At 47.0% G+C, this 18,811-nt stretch overlaps 1 long non-coding RNA gene across 2 annotated transcripts; it reads right to left on the minus strand.

The window, feature by feature from the left end:
* Positions 1-27: 27 nt before the first annotated feature.
* LOC125626806 (uncharacterized) lies at positions 28-18,753 on the minus strand. 2 transcript variants are annotated; one of them, XR_012666166.1, is made up of 5 exons: positions 18,672-18,753; positions 15,900-16,048; positions 12,841-13,016; positions 10,990-11,141; positions 28-169 (listed from the first exon to the last, which is right to left on the minus strand). It is a non-coding gene; the product is annotated as an uncharacterized LOC125626806 (long non-coding RNA). The 2 variants fall into 2 exon arrangements; XR_007353846.2 differs by lacking the exon at positions 28-169 and having other exon boundaries at positions 8,537-11,141.
* Between the last annotated feature and the right edge of the window lie 58 nt (positions 18,754-18,811).

Raw genomic sequence — 18,811 nt, forward strand, 5'->3', positions numbered from 1 at the left:
AGTTCTTGAATTAAAACTTGAGCCATCTTCCACCAGAAAATACTAACCTTCACGTATCCGTTGCTGGGCTTCCTGTTTGTACTTAGTGTGAGAATCAAAATGCCCTGAGAAGCTGGGGTGAGACTCTTCGCTGAAACCAGTGAATAGAAGACATCTTGCAAGGCTTCCGCTGCAAAGATGCACCAACGGGATTTCCAGAGGTTAGAGGACTAATGCATCTCAATTCTGGGGGTAGAGCACTGGACTGGGAATTGGACTTGGGGTCTAGTACCAGCTGTGCCATTGATCTACTGTGTAGCCTTGGGCAAGTAACTTCACCTCCCTGCACATCAGTTTGTCCATCTGTTAAGTGACTCTTATCACCTTCCTTCATACAGTGCGTGGCAGAGCTCTAAGATCTATTAGTTGTAGGCAGCACCCAAAACTCCCAGGCCTGGACCATGCCGCCATTGTGCTAAGTGGTGTACAAACCTAGAACAAAGAGACAGCCCCAAAGAGCTTACATATAATACACTGACTACATCTCACTCCCCAGAGTAAAAACAATTCCTGGCTGGTTGCTGGAGCTCAGAAAGGGAGAGCCCTTTCTCTTTGTATACAGTCCAGCTCAGTTCTAACCTGAAAATTTCTACAGGCCAAAAAAGGGTATTTCTGTGGCTGAATGGCTTTCTCCCAGGTGAAAACTATCCCCATGAGAGCATCACCCCACCTTCCACTCCCAACTCTTTCCTCTGAGGACAAGAGTCAATTCCACATCGGTATCAGCCTTCAAGGTGAAAGGCTTTTTAAAAAACTCATTTAATTGCATGGTATCGTTTGGGCTACTGGTTACCTCGCTGGCAACAAGCTCTGCAGGGTGGTACCACTTAAAGTTACTGCTCCAGATAGCTGAGACATCCTGATGGAATGGTGGCACTTGAAAGAACTAAGTTCTACAAGGCAGAACCAGCACAGAAGGGTTAAGTTTAAAATTACTTTGCCACAAGATACTGCAGTAGTAGCTCAAGAGACCCTTTCTTTTCCTCTTCCCCCACTTCTTATCTGATGTGGAGCTTGCCTTATTTGCCACCACCTCATCAGCAAAGTGTGGAGCCCTCAGACCACCCTCAAATCTGGTCAGAGAGCAGTTGTGAGTGATGTGACATTATCCGTCTTTGGCCGCAGCCACAGGTGGCATCCTTTCATTAGCCTCTAGTGTGAAGGCTAGCTGCATATAGACCCCAGCCCATTCAAAATCGGTTCAGAAGGGCCCAGGACCGGCACGGCAAATCAAAGCCAGGTACACACATGGTCAGGTCAGTTACAAGAGACTCGTTTCTGACGTCCACTACAGAACATTCTTCTCGCTCCAGTGATATCACAGAGAAATCCGAGCAGGGCAAGTGGGCCCACAATGGGTACCTCGCTGATAAGTGCCCTCTTGGGTGGTCAAAGCAGCTTGGGTTTGCTTTGATCTTCTCAACCATTCTGGCTGTAGCATCCTCACGCCAGATGTGTGGAGGAGCGATGTTGCTTAATATGGGGAACCACGATATTCGTTTGGGTCGAATCGTGCCAGTTACAAAGCGCATGGTTGAATATAGTTGTGTGTCACCAACTTGACGTGGGATGAATGGAGCCAGACTGGAGCACCATATGCTGCTGCAGAGTATCAGGGCTAAAGCAGATGATTGGAGAGTTTGAGCGTTTGCTCCCCATAGAGCAAACCTGTTTGCTGACCAATTTGTTTAGCAGATGGTTACATGACCTCACCAGGATGCAGTTTTCCTCAGAAGGTTAAGATATGAGATCTATCTAGGGTTATTCCAAGGTAGACTGGGTAGGATGTGTTTCAAGTGATGACCATTGAGAAAGCTATTCAGTTCTTTTGCTGTTCTGGCACTGTAAAGATGGAACATACTTGAAACTGTCTTAGTCACATTTGGTTGTCAGTGCCACCAACCACGGTATTTGGCCATCTTAATCACATCAACGTTTAGAGCGTCTTCAAGTCTGGGGCATGACCGTGCTTGGATGCCAAAACAAATATCTCCCCCACTGACACTGTCTCCTTTGTTCTAAAGGAAGCACCCATTAGGCATGAGTGAAGTGCAGTCTCAATGAAATGCTTTAGCACTGGCCCCTCTCACTCCACTACGTTTCTGTGGTGGTGTAAACACCTGGCTAGTAGGACCAGATCTGAGAATGCTGCCCTGATTTAATCTGATGGCCACTTTTGATCCTTGCAGTGGAATCCGCATTAAGGTAAAAAGGCTGCCTGTCCCATCCAGTCCTCTTTCTGCTGCCAAGGTAAGATCTTTCAGTGATGAAGTGCCTGAGCTTTCAAAGTATTTTAAACATCTGAGCAGAAAGGTACATAATTCCCAAATAACTTCCAGACCTGCTTTCCCCTCTACTGGTCCCATTCTTTAGTTCTGGGTTTTATTGCTTTAGACAGTCTTTTAAGGAAGCTTCCACTCTTCTCCCATGGCCCTCTTTAAAGACCCTTAGTGCTTCCTGCATTTCTCTAGATTAAGTTTCATGCGCCAGGTGCTGGGCTCAGAACAGTGGATCTGAAATCCCTTTCTCAGCTTCTGTTGTTCTGTGTTACTTCTTCCTCCAGTTTCATGTTTTCAGTGAAGTGGAACGCTTCCTGCTGCTTTTGCTGTTCGCCTCGCTGGAGGAGATGATTGAAGGCCCGAATGGTGGCCTCTGGGCCTTATTACTCACTATTTCCTCCACTTTTGAATGTAATTCTTTTCACAAATGTTCTCTAGCTGTTAACTGCCCTGTTACCCTACCTCCAGCTGCCTCTGGTTCTAAGCCAGAGCTGCCAGGAGCCTGAGAATTTCAGAGCTCCTCTTGAAAGCTGCATCTGTCCCACCACGTGCAGGGAGAATCTCTTGGCTATCCCGTGCCTACAGTAGTTTCCCAGGTTGGTAGAACATGTGGCATCATGTCTCCTGGCCAAGCTCCAGCAGTGGGCAATGACCCCAAAATCAGGGACATGAGAAAAATAGCAGCATAGGAAGCTTGAAATGAGGGCTGGGTAAGTGGGTGGCTTGGGGGATCAGGGTAGGATACAGAGCCTCTATGCTGATGGATGCTGCTTTGATTGAGTTCAGCTGTAACAAAGCCATCGGCATCTTGTGGGCTATGACAACCAAGCTTGGAGCTGTCAGCCCAGTTCTGTGTACAGTTGTCCATGTCACCCCAAAACACCACCCTAATTAGCAGCCTCCCTGACAGTCTCAGCAGAGAACTCCAGGCCTGAATTGAGCCAAAGACTGATCTTCACTCCTCTCTTCACTTCCCCACCCCCCGAGGCTGGGAGCTTCTATAACCAAGGTTAAGATGCTGGCAGGGCAGGCTGGAGGACACTTGCAGTGCCATGACCCATTCTGTACTTGGCCTGAGGGGTTTAGAGAGGACTTCAGGCTCAGGTTGCATCAAGCCAGCAACTCCCAGCAGAATTCTTGTAAAAATCAGGAGCCCAATACCCTCTTGAAGAATGTGGCTCTCTCTTGGTTCAGCATTTATGATGTAAATAACAAATAATAAAAGTGAAACACCAGCAAGGACTAAGATGCAAGAAAGTCAAAAAATGGGGACAGGTTAGAAGCATGTACATCTTGAGCTTCTCAGTGCAACGTGGGTTATTTTGTTACCCCGATCTCCAGTTAAAGCACACTGTTTCTTATTCCCCTCTCTTCTTTCTGTTAACACCCTCCTCCAGCTACTGAGGAGTCTTATGGGAGCCCCCCCTAGGCTTAATTTGGCTTGAGTTGCTAGACCCACCTGTCTCTACCCTTTCCTACCTAAGAAAGGGATTCTGTATTAGTGGAGAGACAGCCATAGCAGAGTGCATGCAATCATTGGGAAGTTATGAAAGAAGAACTGACGCAGTGGTAGTTAGAGGTGCTGGACTGGCACCCTTGAAGGAGGCAGTCCGATCTCTACTAACCAGCAGAACTGGTGCAACCTGGAAAGTCGCAGCACTAGCTTCCTCCATCTTGCCTCACCAACATGCTTGAAGCCTGTTCCTGAGAGATCAGCCTTACGCAGCGAGGAAACAATGGTACTTGCCTATCATCCAAAGGTGCCAAGCATGGAGGTAATTTTGTGCTAGAATCCAACATGAGTAAGTGGTGACCAAAGATGGATGGTGGTTGGGTGAGCTAGCTGAAATGAAGTTGAAAGACCTCTAGTTAATTCTCAGTAGATAAGGTGTCTGCAATCAAAAACCACTATCACCACTAATGGGCATCCTTCTCAGAAAAGGGGATTGACCGAACCATGAAGACTTAACTCCCTTCTCCCTGCCATATTTGGTCTCTCCACCAGGTATGTGTCCACCTCACATCAGTGCATCTGTTATGTGAATGTTGGAGGGAACTCCAGGCACGTCACTATTGCTAAAAATATACTAGAAACAAAAACGGAAGTTGCTCAAAGCAATGCCCAGTCCAGAATCTTTCCTGTTTATTGTTCCATACCAACAACAAAAAATGCCTCTCTGTTTCTCCAAAGTCTCCCGTAGCTACCTACCCCACTGACTGACACGGATAGCGACATCGTGTTCGGACAAAATCCATGGCTCCTCCAGTTTCTTACGGGTATCTGTGAAGATAGTTTAGATACTGAAAGTCAGGGGGGCTCTTTCACCAGATGGGAAATGAGGGCTGCAGCCTCCAGCCAGGACAGGCCATTTCATTCACCGAAAAGCACAGATCTACAGAGGGAACAATACGTTTTTCACAGACCCGCACTGTGCTGGTAGAGCGGGGGCGGCAGTCATGATCAGGCCTTGTCCTTTTAGCACCACTAGATGGCAGCAATAAATCTTAGGAGCAGAGCAGAACTTGTGGCCAGGGAAGGAAAAGAAAAGAAAGAAGGTGTATCCCTTGCAATCAGGGCAGGTGAGTAAATAGGTCAAGGTACCCTCAGAGGAGAAAGGTTCTTCCCAGACCTTGAGGGCAAAGACAATACTGAGAAAGTGCTGGGCCAGCACTAAACATGCAAACCACTGGTGTGAAATCTGTCACATGGTCATGTGCAAACAAAGTTTGGGTGCTCAGCTGCCTGTTTAACCCCTTCTGTGCCAGGCTATCCCATTAAACTCGTGATACCAGACGCCTTGCCAGGGCAGGCTTTTCCAAACCAGTCTCCCTTGCTCATTTCACTGGTTTACTGCTACTCTACTAAGGCGTCTCATTCAAGCTATGCTGCCCTTTTCCCTGTTTAATACATCTCGTGCCACGCTTTTGGTAGCTACAACAGTTGTATCTTTCAGAGTAACAGCTGTGTTAGTCTGTATTTGCAAAAAGAAAAGGAGTACTTGTGGCACCTTAGAGACTAACCAATTTATTTGAGCATAAGCTTTCGTGAGCTACATCCGATGAAGTGAGCTGTAGCTCACGAAAGCTTATGCTCAAATAAACTGGTTAGTCTCTGAGGTGCCACAAGTCCTCCTTTTCTAGTTGTATCTTTGGTCACATCTACACAGCACAGAGAACCCACGCCCGGGCACTCGCACGTGAAACCTGTACTTGCCAAGCATGTTGCATTGGTACGTCCACCACTACCAGTGTAGCTGCATCTACTCTGGAAGTGCAGGCTCCTGTCTGATGCTCGGGCTCCTGCGGACATACATGTGGCAGGGTTCTTCACGCCTCACTAGCAGGTGCCATTCTAGGATTTGTTTATGGATTGTGGGAGACCTTGTCTGTCCTGCCTGTGTGGAACTGTTCTCAGCTCTCCAAAACCGTCAATAGCCAGCTCCTTGTTTAATCCTTCTTTCCCCTGCCAATTTCCATGCCCGACATGGCAGCATCCCCTGTGCACGCTGATTCTGGAGATACAATATTTCTCACAACAGCTGCCTCACACCTTATCCCTAGTGGTGAATTCAGTTGCAGGAAGTTTCTTGCACCCAGTGTCCAGGAGCAAATCTAGCTGCAAGATTTTTGCCTGATGGTGAATCCACAAGCAGGAAGAAAAGAGGTGGTGTTGAAAACATGTTGTTCTTGCACGTCCAATGCAGCACCTCTCATTCCACAGTAGACTGTGGCTTGGAATCTACTTGGGATCTTCTCACAGCTGCTCCATAGAGGGATAGAAATGATAAAACCAAGAGCTGGAGAGGAGAAATTTTAAGCTGTGCAGGGATTACACCAATCCTGTTGTGCTGGAGTCCTGCTGCCTACAGTTAATTTATCAGAGGCAGAGGAATCCACCAGGACCCAGTACTCTCATTTATTTGATCCGTTCTACACAATTTGTTTAAATGAATGTAGAACTGGTAGATGGTGCTAGCCTGGAAGCCTTTAAGACCAGGGGTTTCAAACACGCAGTGTTATTTCCTGTGGCCCGCCATAGGCGCCGACTCCAGCAGCCAAGCTCCCCTCACCCCCAGCGTGCCGCGTCCCCGCTCCTCCGCCTACCTCCCAGTGCTTCCCGCCGCCAAACAGCTGTTTGGCAGTGCTTGGCATTTTGGGGGGGGGGGGAGGAGCAGGGATGTAGCAAGCTCAAGGGAAGAGGGGAAGAAGAGGTAGGGCCGGGGTGGGGATCTGGGGAAGGGGTTGGAATAGGGGCAGGGAGGGGGCAGAGTTTGGGCTGGGACTTTGGGACAGGGGTTGGAATGGGGGTGGCCACAGGGTGGGAAGTGGCGGGACAGGGGTGGGGCCTCATGGACTAGACGAGCAGTCTGAGATACAAAGTTCAGCATGTATGATTCTTTGCTGTGAGTAGTTGGGAAAATGTTTGTTAAAAGTGGCAATGTATTTTGTACAAATAGTTACTTTAAAAAGTTCCTGCCATTACAGTGATGTTGATAGACTGTTAGTGTAGATCATCATCAGTGTTACTGACCACATAAGGAATAGTTACAGATGTTTATATTTTATTAAAACCCCTCTTCACATTACAGTATTAAAAAAGTGAATACATTGACTTTTAATAACATACTATATTACTCTTCATTTTTTTCATTTTTGACTATACTTTTGTATCGCTGTGTGAAAAGGTTTCAGTGATGCGGCCCTCAGGCCAATGTACTAGTCCTCGTGTGGCCTTCGTGGTGATTTGAGTTTGAAATCCCTAGTCTGGGGGTTAAAGAACAAGGTGGACCTCGAGATCCAGAGCTATTCCACTGACCTTAGGCATTGGTTTCCATCTTCCCATTTTTAATGATGTTGACCAACCTAATGAGGGGACTGTGAGAATTCATTAGTTTATGCCTGTATAGCACTTTGAGATTCTTAGCGGGGAAGTGCTAGCTAAGACAATGTATTACGTTCATTGTTCTTGCCACTGGGTGACCTCAATAAAAATGTGGTCCACTTACAAGCCAAAAAAATGATACACATCAGTTCTCCTGCGATTTGAAAGTCCATCTGGGTTCTTTCTGCCCCAGACAGCCTTGCCAGTAATAACAATCCTGCACTCAGAGCACAGATGATGCATGAAGTGAAATGAAACCGACCTCATTCTCCTGTAGCCAGTTGGGGTCTGAGCCAATCAGGAAGGAGGGACAGACGTTGTGTGGCATTCGTATCTATTGTAGCCAATCAGGATCGAGGATTTAGGAGCAGGACTTTGCACTTTTGCCCTTATCTATCAATCAATCAGATGGAGGACTTATGGCTAATTGGAATTTGGTTTTTAAAACATGCTGGTGTATGAGGCATGCGGACAATGGGGCCTCTCTCTGTGAGAATTTCTGTCTTAGGCCCCCTATTAAGAAGCTAGTTATCCTAGCAGGACTGGTCTACAAGCACAGTTGCACCACCAGGTGTGACTCAAACACTGGTGCAACATTGGGCACAGACGCTCATATCAGTTTAAACCTGGCTTACAGCAGTTTAGCTCGTGTCTGTAAGCATGAGTGTCCACACACCAAGTTGCAGCGGTTTAGCTTAAATCGGTTTTTAAACCAATTTAAGTTAAGTCAGGGCAACTTCTGTGGGTCGGCAAGCCCTTAGTGCTACGCCAACTATTTGCTTTAAGACCAAGGTCCTGTATTTATTTAGCCACAGAACAGGGACAGCAGTGTATGCTTAATCCCAGCATTTCGCCACCAACATCTCTCAGGCCTGAGCTGGATGCCCCATATCTTGGGCCAGCGGAGACTTCCAACAAGAGACAACTGGGGCCAAGTGCACTGGGGCTTTTCCAAGGAGGAACTAGACTGAGAACTGCCAAACTTATTTCACAAAAGCTGCCTGTGGGCAATCATCTGGTCACTGGCTCCAGTCACTGCTGACCTAGGATGGGTGCAAGCTAAGGTGAAGGTCCCCATCCCTTCTCTCCCTTGTTTTAAGTGTCCCAAGATGATTTGATGGTTGAGATTTTTCATATGGAGGAAGATTTCAGTCTGCATCTTTATAATTTCTCTGATGTTAATTTGCATAGCTGTGCTCTAGTCTCTCGAAGGCTGCTCGCAGGCTCACTTATCACTCAGAACAACCAAACACACTTTTGTTCAGCACAAACAAACAGGAAACTGCCTGATTTCCTCTCTGCCTCACCTCCCCTCCCGCCCCCCCTGATTTTTTAAAATAGATAACCAGTTCACCTGATTTGTGAAGAGAAGACCATGCGTAACCATACAGCAAGACATCATCAGAGCGGTTGTAACTTGGAACTTAGCCGTCAGACAGAAAACATGCTTCTTCTCTGTTGCAGCAGCTGCCAGAGCTGAACTCTATCCAGGTAAGGATGTTCCCTGGGTTTGCTGTACCGTGTATCATAGAGCACAGCTGAAGGGTATGTTTTATAGCCATTAGGGCTGGGGACTGTAAGGCAAGACCTAGGGTCTGGTTCATCGTTGCTTTGTAGCTGGTGGAGTAGTTCACAGTGGCAGTATAAAACACCACCACGCTGAGGTGCAGAGAGTGAGAAATACACTGCACTGGAAAAGTGGGGGAGAAGGGAGTGAGCAAAGCTCTGAACCTAGCTGTAACCAAATCTAACCTGGGGTGGCTAGATCTGAAGATCTTAAATTCTTGGGGCCTAATTCTGCATAGTCACACCAGTGTCAGTCAGGATTAACTCCACTGAAGTCTGATCCTAACTCCATCGATAGAACAGGCCTTGACTTTCCTACCACAACCGTTTTACAACAGTGTAACTCCACTGAGGTCAATGGAGCTACTCCTGATTTACGCCATGGAAAACAAAACTCAGGACTATCAGCCTTCCTGAGTGACCACATCTTTGCCTCAGTTTCCTAATCTGTAAAATGAAGGATCACTTTATTCTAGAGCGGTCGAGCAGGGTGTTAATGTTATTGATGGAGGGGCCAAAGCCTTCTCAGTCAATGAGATCTGGATGAAACCTGAATAGGAGATGACACGATCCTAGCAGACTGTAAGCCCCTTGGAGCAGAGACTGTTTGTGTGTTCTGTGTTTGTTTGTACAGCACCTAGCACAACGGGGTCCTGGTCTCTGACTGAAGCTCCTAGGTCAGTGGTCCCCAAACTTTTCAGGGTCGTGCCCCCACTTTCCCCTATCTGCTCTCCCCAGAGCCGGCAGCGGCGCTGTGGCTCCCGGGGGAAAGGTGGGGGGAACCACAAACAGGAGTAAGGGTTGCATATGGGGCCAGGAGCATAGCTGAGAATGGAGCCTCTGCCAGGGGCTGAGGGTGGTTGCATGGCCAGGTGTGGAGCTGCTGCCAGGCTCCCTCCCCACCGCTGTGGGGGCTAGCTCAGGCCCTGCCACACACCCCTGAATGTTCAGGAGCGCGCCCCACACTTTGGGGACCTCTGCCCTAGGCTTTATGGTGATACAAACAGTAAATAGTAATCTGATCATCTTTAGAAAATACTGCAAAATCTTCCTCTTCAAGAAAGCCTTTTAACCATAGCACAAATGACTCTCACACCACTGACACCCACATCTACTCAGCCTAAAACAACCCAGATGGAAACAAAGGAAAACACCCCGCCCCAAGCAGAGCTCACACCCCCAAAAGGGAGAGGAGTCATTCCACTAGAGCCTTCGCTACTGATTTTTGGTCTGCCTTTGCTGCAGAGGGGACTCGAGAGATTTGCATAGGGGTTGCTCCTCTCGAGCTAGCCAAGCTCAAGCGAGAACGGCCCCACTGAGCGATAACCCTGGAGCTGCCGTCTCCACACTGACGCGGCACTCACTCATGTCGGGCCCCTCATGTGAGGACACATCCCTGGGTTCTTTGTACGGCAATAAGCTGAACCACTCTATGAATTCTTTCCCAGTGACTTCGGGGATAACGTGTCTGTCCTTTCTGGGCACACAGGGGGAATTGTGGGAAGGCATAGGAGAACTAGCAGCGCTCCAGCAAAGCTAAGCTGCATCCACACTCCAGAGCAGTCAGGGGAGCAGCTGTCAAGTTGTGCTGACGGAACCTACACCCCTGGCAGGCCAGCCTTCTTGAGTGGAAAAGCACCCCTACCCTCCGGTGAAAGGATTTTGTGTGTGGACTGGACTCAAGTTAGGGGCAACACTCGAGTTAGTTCTAGCTCTTTACGTGGAAGAAGCCCAGACACTGCAGTGATGGGTGACAGCATAAAACCCAAAGATATAGAAAAAGTGCTGTGATGAAGAACAAAGTAAAAATGCCACTGATGTGTTGTCATCCCATGAAATCAAAACCAGAGCTGTAAAGGATGGGCGCTGCAGGACGATAGAAGACACTTCACCCCAACTTGGGAGACAGTGTCACCGGATTGATAGAGGAAATTAATTAAAAAAAAACCTTTCCACTGACGAGGCAGCTTTTCATAGATTCATAGATTCATAGAAGGTTAGGGTTGGAAGGGACCTCAGGAGGTCATCTAGTCCAACCCCCTGCTTGAAGCAGGACCAATCCCCAATTTTTGCTCCAGATCCCTAAATGGCCCCCTCAAGGATTGAACTCACAACCCTGGGTTTAGCAGGCCAATGCTCAAACCACTGAGCTATCCCTCCCCCCCCAACATATGATATGGTGACTATGTGAAAGGACATGCAAACAACAGATAGACTGATAACCTGATAACCAAGTTGCAGAGTGAGGAAATGTGAGCCCACCATCCCTGGAAATCTCAAAGGGGATGAGGCCACTTTCATACAGCAAAGGGGAGATGCAGTGGGCTCTTCCATCTTCAGAAACATAGCCACTGGTTTCAATTTCCTGCTTGAACCTGTTAATATGGAGAATATAGTCTAGCGTGGCTATTGAAGGAAGATACTCTGTGTCTTTTTTGTGTTTCATTAAGCAAACAGACACCCAATAGTCCACTGTAAGTCCCCCGTCTTTCCCATTTAGCAGTTTTACCCTCGTACTTTATCATGATGGCCACCAATGCGAACATGACAAGTGACTAACAAACAATAGGGAGCATGGGGAGAAGGATGAGAGTGACAATAAGATTGCATGGTTACAATGGTTAAGAATGGCACAACTTGATGTTTCTTAATCTCTAGATGTAGAGGTACTCTGCAAGGCAAGCCTCACTATCCCCATTTGACACAGCTGTGAAATACTTGCTCAAGGTCACAGAAATGGCGAAGTCGAAAGGACACCCATGGTGTTGCAGCAAGACGAACAGAGAATGCCTAAGGTCACACAGCAAGACATTAGTAGAGAAGGTCTCATTACCCAAGGAGACCTGACTCTCAGCTCCATGGGTAGCAGCCGTAATAAGGAACAAGCTCCCTCCAGTCTCCTAGGAACTGCCCCAGAGTCCATCAGGAGCAGAGGGGAGCTATGGATGTTCAGGAGGGTTATGCGGAAGGCTCAGGGTCCATGTACCACTGGCTAGATGCAAAATTTGTCCTCTCAGTTATAACTAAACTGGAGGGCAAAGAGTGGTGGCTGCAACAGGAAGGGTGGGACAAGGCTGGACAGAAGAGCACTCAACATGCCACCAAAGTACTAGGTTAAAAATACTCTTGTGTTCAAGAGAGGCAAGAACAGGAAGGAAGCAGGGGTTAAGTCTAAGCAAAATGAGCAAGTCCAAGAGAGATTAATTCAAACAAGTTCTTTAGAGGGGACAGGACTCCAGAGGCTAATTCTATATGGTGGGGAGCAAGAACCTTTGGATTCTTTGTATTCCTCTTACCCCAAAAACTCCACCCTGGATTGGAGCCATTGGGTTAGGTGCTTTACAAACTCTTAGGTGCCTAAATACCTTGTAGAATCTGGGCCAAACTCCCATTAAAATCAATAGGAGTTAGGCATCTAAATACCTTGGAGGATCTGGGCCTTAGGGCTTGTCTAACCAGGGAAGTTATACTGGTATAAGGTAGGATGTGATTTTAAAGCACTGTAGTTATAGCGGTATAACCCCCGTGTGGACACTTATTCCAGTATAAGCAGGCTTGGTTTTGGTTTAGCTTGTTACTTGGGAAGGGGTTTAAGCTTACCCCTCTCCCCCAAAAGCCACTTAAATCAGAAAAAAAATGTGTCCGTGTGTGGAGTCATACCAGTACATCAGGTTAACTACATTGGTATAATTATACTGGTATAACTGGTCAAAACTTTAGAAGAGTTCATCCCTGCCCTGAAGTGCTTACAATAAGGACAAGACAGACAGATACAAAAAACCAACATATTAACAAAGAGTCAACAGAAGAGAATTTGTAAGTTACAATTCCCCCCAACCCCTGCCAGATTCCCTTTCACACAATAGCTCTCCCATTCCCAGCCCTGTCCAGCTGCCACAGTCCCAGACTCATTAGCTTACTTTCAAGTGTTTAAAAGTGATATTAGACCAAAGATCCACACGCGGACCCCCAGGGAATAACTGTTCATTTTCTGAGCATCACTACTGTGTCCAGCACGGTGCAAACATATATGATAAGACACACTTTGCCCCAGTGAATTTACAGTTTAATTACCATGTACTGATCCATTAGAGCTTCCATTATTATACTGGGTCTGTAGCTTCTTCCTCTCCCAAAGTGACAGCCAGCAAGGATGGCTTAGCAGTCTAAGCATTAGGTTTGAGACACCTGGGCTCCTTGACACCATCAGTTCTGATCCCAGCAGAGCTGACCTCAACCTTTTTTCCTTCCTAGGTAGATATAAAGTGTAGACCATTTTGTTTACTGGGTGATGGTAGGTGTCAAAACTGAGACCCTGCCTATGCCACAGGGATGTTTACGATCCCATTGCACTTCTTGTAAAAGTAGGAGCTTACCTCAGCGTGCTTGGCTTTCCCTTCCCACCCTGTTCTGCAGTATACTGCGTGGTGTTTGGTCACTGCTTTCCACCCCAGAGCCAGCTGCACCTCCGTGCTGCTGCTATAATTTGTTAAGTTTTGTAAAGCTCTTCGGGATTCTTTAATTTAAAAAAATGCTTCATATATAATAAATGTATGATAATATTAAAAATCCCAGGGCGTGTTTAATGATGCTAGCCTAATAATTACTTACATTTTTATAGCACCTTTCATCCCATGAGATCCCAAGGTGCTTTGCAGATTTAATGAGCTGATCAACAAACTATGCACAGGAAGCATTTCATCTACCACTGAAATGCAGCTACCTCTGGGGTGAGATAGAGCAGCTGTTTGGGACCCTTACACAACAGTCTAGGGCAGAACTATGTCATATCCATCTGAAACCATAGGGGGAATGTAGAAGATAATTACCCACACTGGAATTGCCCCAGGATATCTTGAGCCGTGCCACAGGATCTTCAGTGAGCACGTGGTCGGGGCTTATGATTTATACCCTTTCGGAGGACTGGGGGGGTTGCAGTACGGGTTACATACCGCTAGAGGTTGTACAATGAATGATGTGAAGGGAGACTGTAGAGGGAAGAGGACAATGAGGAAATCAGAGGGCTGATAAGGATCTGTGGCTGATTGGCAAGCGTGCAGCTCCATGTGTTGAAGAAGCTCATATGGAGGCAGAGGTGTGGGTTTGGTTGTTTTTTTTTCCTTCCTGGCTGACATGTCTTTTCATGTCAAAACTTGGATCAAAGAGAAAAACAGAAGTAGCCAAAACAGAGTCCTTTGTGGGAATAGGAACTGAGTTTGGCAGCCAATGTCTCTGAGAGATTCTTACTGGGGAAACTGAGAACCGTCAATGGGATTGGTCAATCACTAACAAAGAGAGTGTCCCGCAAGGCACTCGGGGCCTGCAGGAGATGTACAGGAGAGGGGCCCAAGGCTAGGAGAAAAGTCAAATTGCTCTAGAATGGTATCTTCTATAGGGCACCATTCAGCCTTTGTGGTACAGATAAGATGTTTGGGAAAGTATTTCATTCTCTTGAGAAACAGGCCTGAACTGGAAGACCAGATCAGAAACCCTTCCTTCCCTGAGATACCAAATCCAGTAGGCAGATCTCTTTGCTCATAGCCATCTCAATCATCCTGCTCTCTAAGCTGCAGGTTCCTAAATTTTTGCATTTCAGTTGTAATTTTGGAGCACACACTGAGTTTATTTATAATTGAATTAATTCACACAGGCAGGTATTGCTCTTGCAAAGACAGACCACCCTTCACCTGAGCCGCCTTCTCCCTGTGGTCAAGAGAGGCAGCCCTGATTCTATTAGGCTGAGATTCTTCCCTGGCCACAGCAAGGGCTCCCTGACTCTCAAGTTAGGTCTACCTCAGCCTCAGTATAGATTAGAACAGCCTGGGGACAGCTCTGAACTGAGCCAGCTGGTAGGTTATGACTTCCAGGAACCGATGGGAGCAAAGATACTGCAGCCATGTGCCTATAGCGAGTGCAGTAGGCGGTGAGACACAAAAGTCAGCTATGCTGGCTGTATGCCACGGGGGGCTCTCCAACTTACTTGTCCCTTTTATTTGAGGTTTTAATTCAGTGATACTCAGACTGAGGCTCACGAGCTGCAAGGGGCTCTTTAATGCGTCTCCTGCAGCACATGCTATTAAAGCACTGTGTGATTTAATTATTAACCGATCAGGATGCTTTAACTATGCTATTCACCAACTGAAATTGATTAAAATAATAATACTTGGTCAGTCATTTTGCTGTGAGAACTTTGTATATTTATTAATATTTCCACGTCATACCATTTAAATATGAATATATAGTACTATAGTAAATGAAACAATTAATTCACACTTCTGTGGCTCTTTTGGATAATGCTGATCGCTAATTCGGCTCCTGAGCCACTGAGCTCTGAGTATCACTGTTGTAAATGAAAGATCTCAGGAGAGCTTTATTGTAACCCTGTATTAAAGCTCTGAGTCATTTTCATGCTGTACTAATTGTGACCAGGTCAAATCTGTTTGTAGGTAATTTACATACAAAAAGAATTGCTTAGAGAACCTCCCACCAAACTTCACCTGCTGTGCACAACAGACAAGGCAATACAAGAAAACCCCAAGGACCAGAGGATACATGGTCAGAGGCGACACTCACTGTGGGTCACAACCCAACTGCTGAACCACAGGGAAAATGCTACCAGGAACCAGCTCAGGTTAATCATTTTGAACCCTCCCCTTTCCAGTTGCTCCCACTCCCTTGTCCTACCCTCTTTTACCCCCTAACCTGGTCACAGTGGAATTCTTGCCCCTCCTACACTGTGTTCAGCTCTGGGGCAAGGGAAGTCGTGTGTCTAAAGGCCATGGGAAAGGCTTCACAGCCTCTCAAAGCAGGGCCTCCCTGAGCACCAGGAGATGCAGGAGCAGGAAGAAAACAGCTCCACAGCAATCCAGCATCCTCTTCCAGCCCTATATCTCCCACCAGCCACCTGTAGCCAGCAGCCACCCACCCACCAAGCAATAGCCCCACCAACACCAAAGAGCCACCCCTTAGTTTCCTGCAGTGACCCTGTTCCCGCAAAGCACTGGGAAATTCAGGACACAGTAAGAAGCCATGGAAGAGTGCTATAAAGAATACATAGCTCTTATCTAGCGCTGCTCACCAGTAGAGCTCAAAGCACTTTACAAAGGAGGTCAGTATCATTATCTTCATTTTACCTGTGGGGAAACTGAGGCACAGCAAGGTCAAGTGACTTGTCCAAGAGCACCAAGAAGGCCAGGGGCAGAGCCAGGAATAGAACACAGGTCCCTGGGGTTGCAGTCCAGTGTGCTATCCACTAGAGGCAGAATTCTGCGGGGAGGAGGTTCTAGGTGGAAAAAGATTGAGAAACTTGGAGGTAGGGTTTGGAGCAGCAGACTGCAAATCAAGACTACTGTTTTTTCTTGCTGACTGCCAATGACATGGGTAAATCATAGAATCTCTCTCTGTCTCAATTACAAACCTAAAAAGTTTTACAATGCCTCTGTGAGAGAGATAAATACTTGTACTTTCATAGCGGCCTTCACAATACAATATGTTGCCCTTTTATAGCACTTTTCATCTGAGAATGTCAATGCACATTACAATATTAACTTAGCCTCACAACATCCCAGTAAGTTACACGTTATTACCATTTTACCAACAGGGAAACTGAGGCAGAGCAAGGTTAGGTGATTTTCCAGCTGAGCTGCAACCAAATCTAACCTGGAGGCAGCTAGATCTGAAGATCTTAAATTCTTGGGGCCTAATTCTGCGTAGTCACACCAGTGTCAAACTGGATTAACTCCACTGAAGTCTGATCCTAACTGCATTGACACAAGAGGCCCTGACTTTCCTACCACAACTGTTTTACATCAGTGTAACTCCACTGAGGTCAATGCAGCTACTCCTGATTTACACCAAGGAAAACAAAACTCAGGACCATCAGCCTTCCTGAGTGACCACATCTTTGCCTCAGTTTCCCAATCTGTAAAATGGAGGATCACTTTATTCTAGAGAGGTCGAGCAGGGTGTTATTGTTATTGATGGAGGGGCCAAAGCCTTCTCAGTCAATGAAATCTGAACCAAACCTTGCAGGGGTAGAGTGCTACATGAACATAGAGCGGGACAAGGTGGATGAGGTAATATTTTTTAATTGGACCAACTTTTGTTGAGGAGGGAGACAAGCGGTCTTTCAGGACCTGAAGAACAGCTCTGTGTAAGCTTGCAAGTTTGTCTCTCTCACCAACAGCAGCTGGTCCAGTAAAAGATATTACCTCACCCACCTCTAATATCCTGGGACCAACACAGCTACCACAACACTGGAAACAATCAGAACACTTACTAATATTTGGCACTTGCCTTCAAAGCACATTAAAAACATTCTTCTTCATAAGCCCTCTGGAATGTAGGTAATATATTACTATCTCCATTGTAGAGATGGGAAAACAGATACAGACAGATCAAATGACTTGGCCAGTGCCATACAATGAGTCAGTAGCAGAGCTAGGAGAAAGCTCAGGAGAGCTTCCGGTTCCCAGTCCTGTAACCAGACCACATCTCTCTCTACATGTACCTTTATGCTTCATATATTCCGTATCAATGTTAGGACACTTAAGTGCAACAAGCCCTTGATTAAATGAAAATTGGGCAGCATTTGCATTATGCTAGAGGTTCATGCTTCCATGCACCTTTCAGTGAAGCTGACAGACAGGGGTCACTGCTGTTTCGAATATAAACCCTCATGCTGCTGGAGAGCAACTAAGCCCAGGACCCAGTCACTTTTACTCAGAGCCAAAAGACAATCTATGCGTGGGTTGGTGTTAGCCACAGTTCCTCAAAGCTCTCAGAGCATTGCCGCAGCTCGCCCAGCTCAGATGACTTTAATTAAGTGAAATCTCACTGTAATTACCTAGCTGAGGACAATAGAGTAACGGTTGGTTTAGGCAGCCTGGGATCATTTACATGACTGCTTTATCCGTGCTGCAATCAGTCAGCATTAGCCTCTTTCTCCAGCATAAGAGGTTCGAGGATGTGTAGGCATGCCAATACTAAGAAGGAACTGGGGGGATGGGGGCACAGAAATGCATGCATAGAAAGCATTTGAAAGTATTTTTTAATCTTGCTGCAGGAGAGACTGCGCACGCAGGTGCCAGCAGTGTGTCTGACTCTGTTCTTATTAGGAGTACTTGTGGCACCTTAGAGATTAACCAATTTATTTGAGCATATGCTTTCGTGAGCTACATCCGATGAAGTGAGCTGTAGCTCACGAAAGCTTATGCTCAAATAAACTGGTTAGTCTCTAAGGTGCCACAAGTCCTCCTTTTCTTTTTGCGAGTACAGACTCACACGGCTGTTACTCTGAAATCTGTTCTTATTGGAGTTTTGCCATAGCCCCCCTGGTTGCAGGATTCCATGCAGCAACAGAGGGATCCCAGAAAAATGAAATCACATATGCCTGCAAACAGTGCTGCGTTTGCAACAATTGCATGCAACACTTTTGCAATTTTGTGGCTTCTGTCTTTAGTGCTTGCCCTTATTAACCATGCTACAGGATTCTGTGGTCTCAGTGGCCCAGATTTTACGATGGCAAGACTTGCAGGTTTTTGCATCTTTGCGGTAGTTGTATAGTACAGTAGCTTTAGGTTTCTTAAGAGTGCAAAGAGTATTAATCATTAGCAATAATCATTAGCCCACCAACCCTCCTCCACAGCCAGGCAATCACTCCAGACTACGGAGCTCAGCACCTACCCCCCTGAACCCTACACTCATCCCCCTTCCATGCCTGGCACCCACTCCAACCCCCTGAGTATGGCACCCATCCCCCTTCAAAGCCTGGCGCCCCCCAGCATGACCCCACTCCACTCCTGACCCCCCCTTCACCCTGCTGAGCTCAGTATCCACCCCCCTCTCTGAGCACTGACTTCTACCCCTCTCCAACACCCAGCTTGCCCCCAGGGCGAGCCTCTCACGTGTGCACCGAACCCCCTGCGCCCGCTTCCTCCCCTCCTGCTGGACTTCACTTGCTGGCAGAGGTGAGCACAGGGCCGCCCTACGGCGCATGCGCCAACTCCATCCTCCCGCCGCCGCCGCCTATGGGGCTGCGCGCGCG

Source organism: Caretta caretta, chromosome 27 (genome assembly GCF_965140235.1).
Source record: "Caretta caretta isolate rCarCar2 chromosome 27, rCarCar1.hap1, whole genome shotgun sequence".
Classification (NCBI taxonomy): domain Eukaryota; kingdom Metazoa; phylum Chordata; order Testudines; family Cheloniidae; genus Caretta; species Caretta caretta.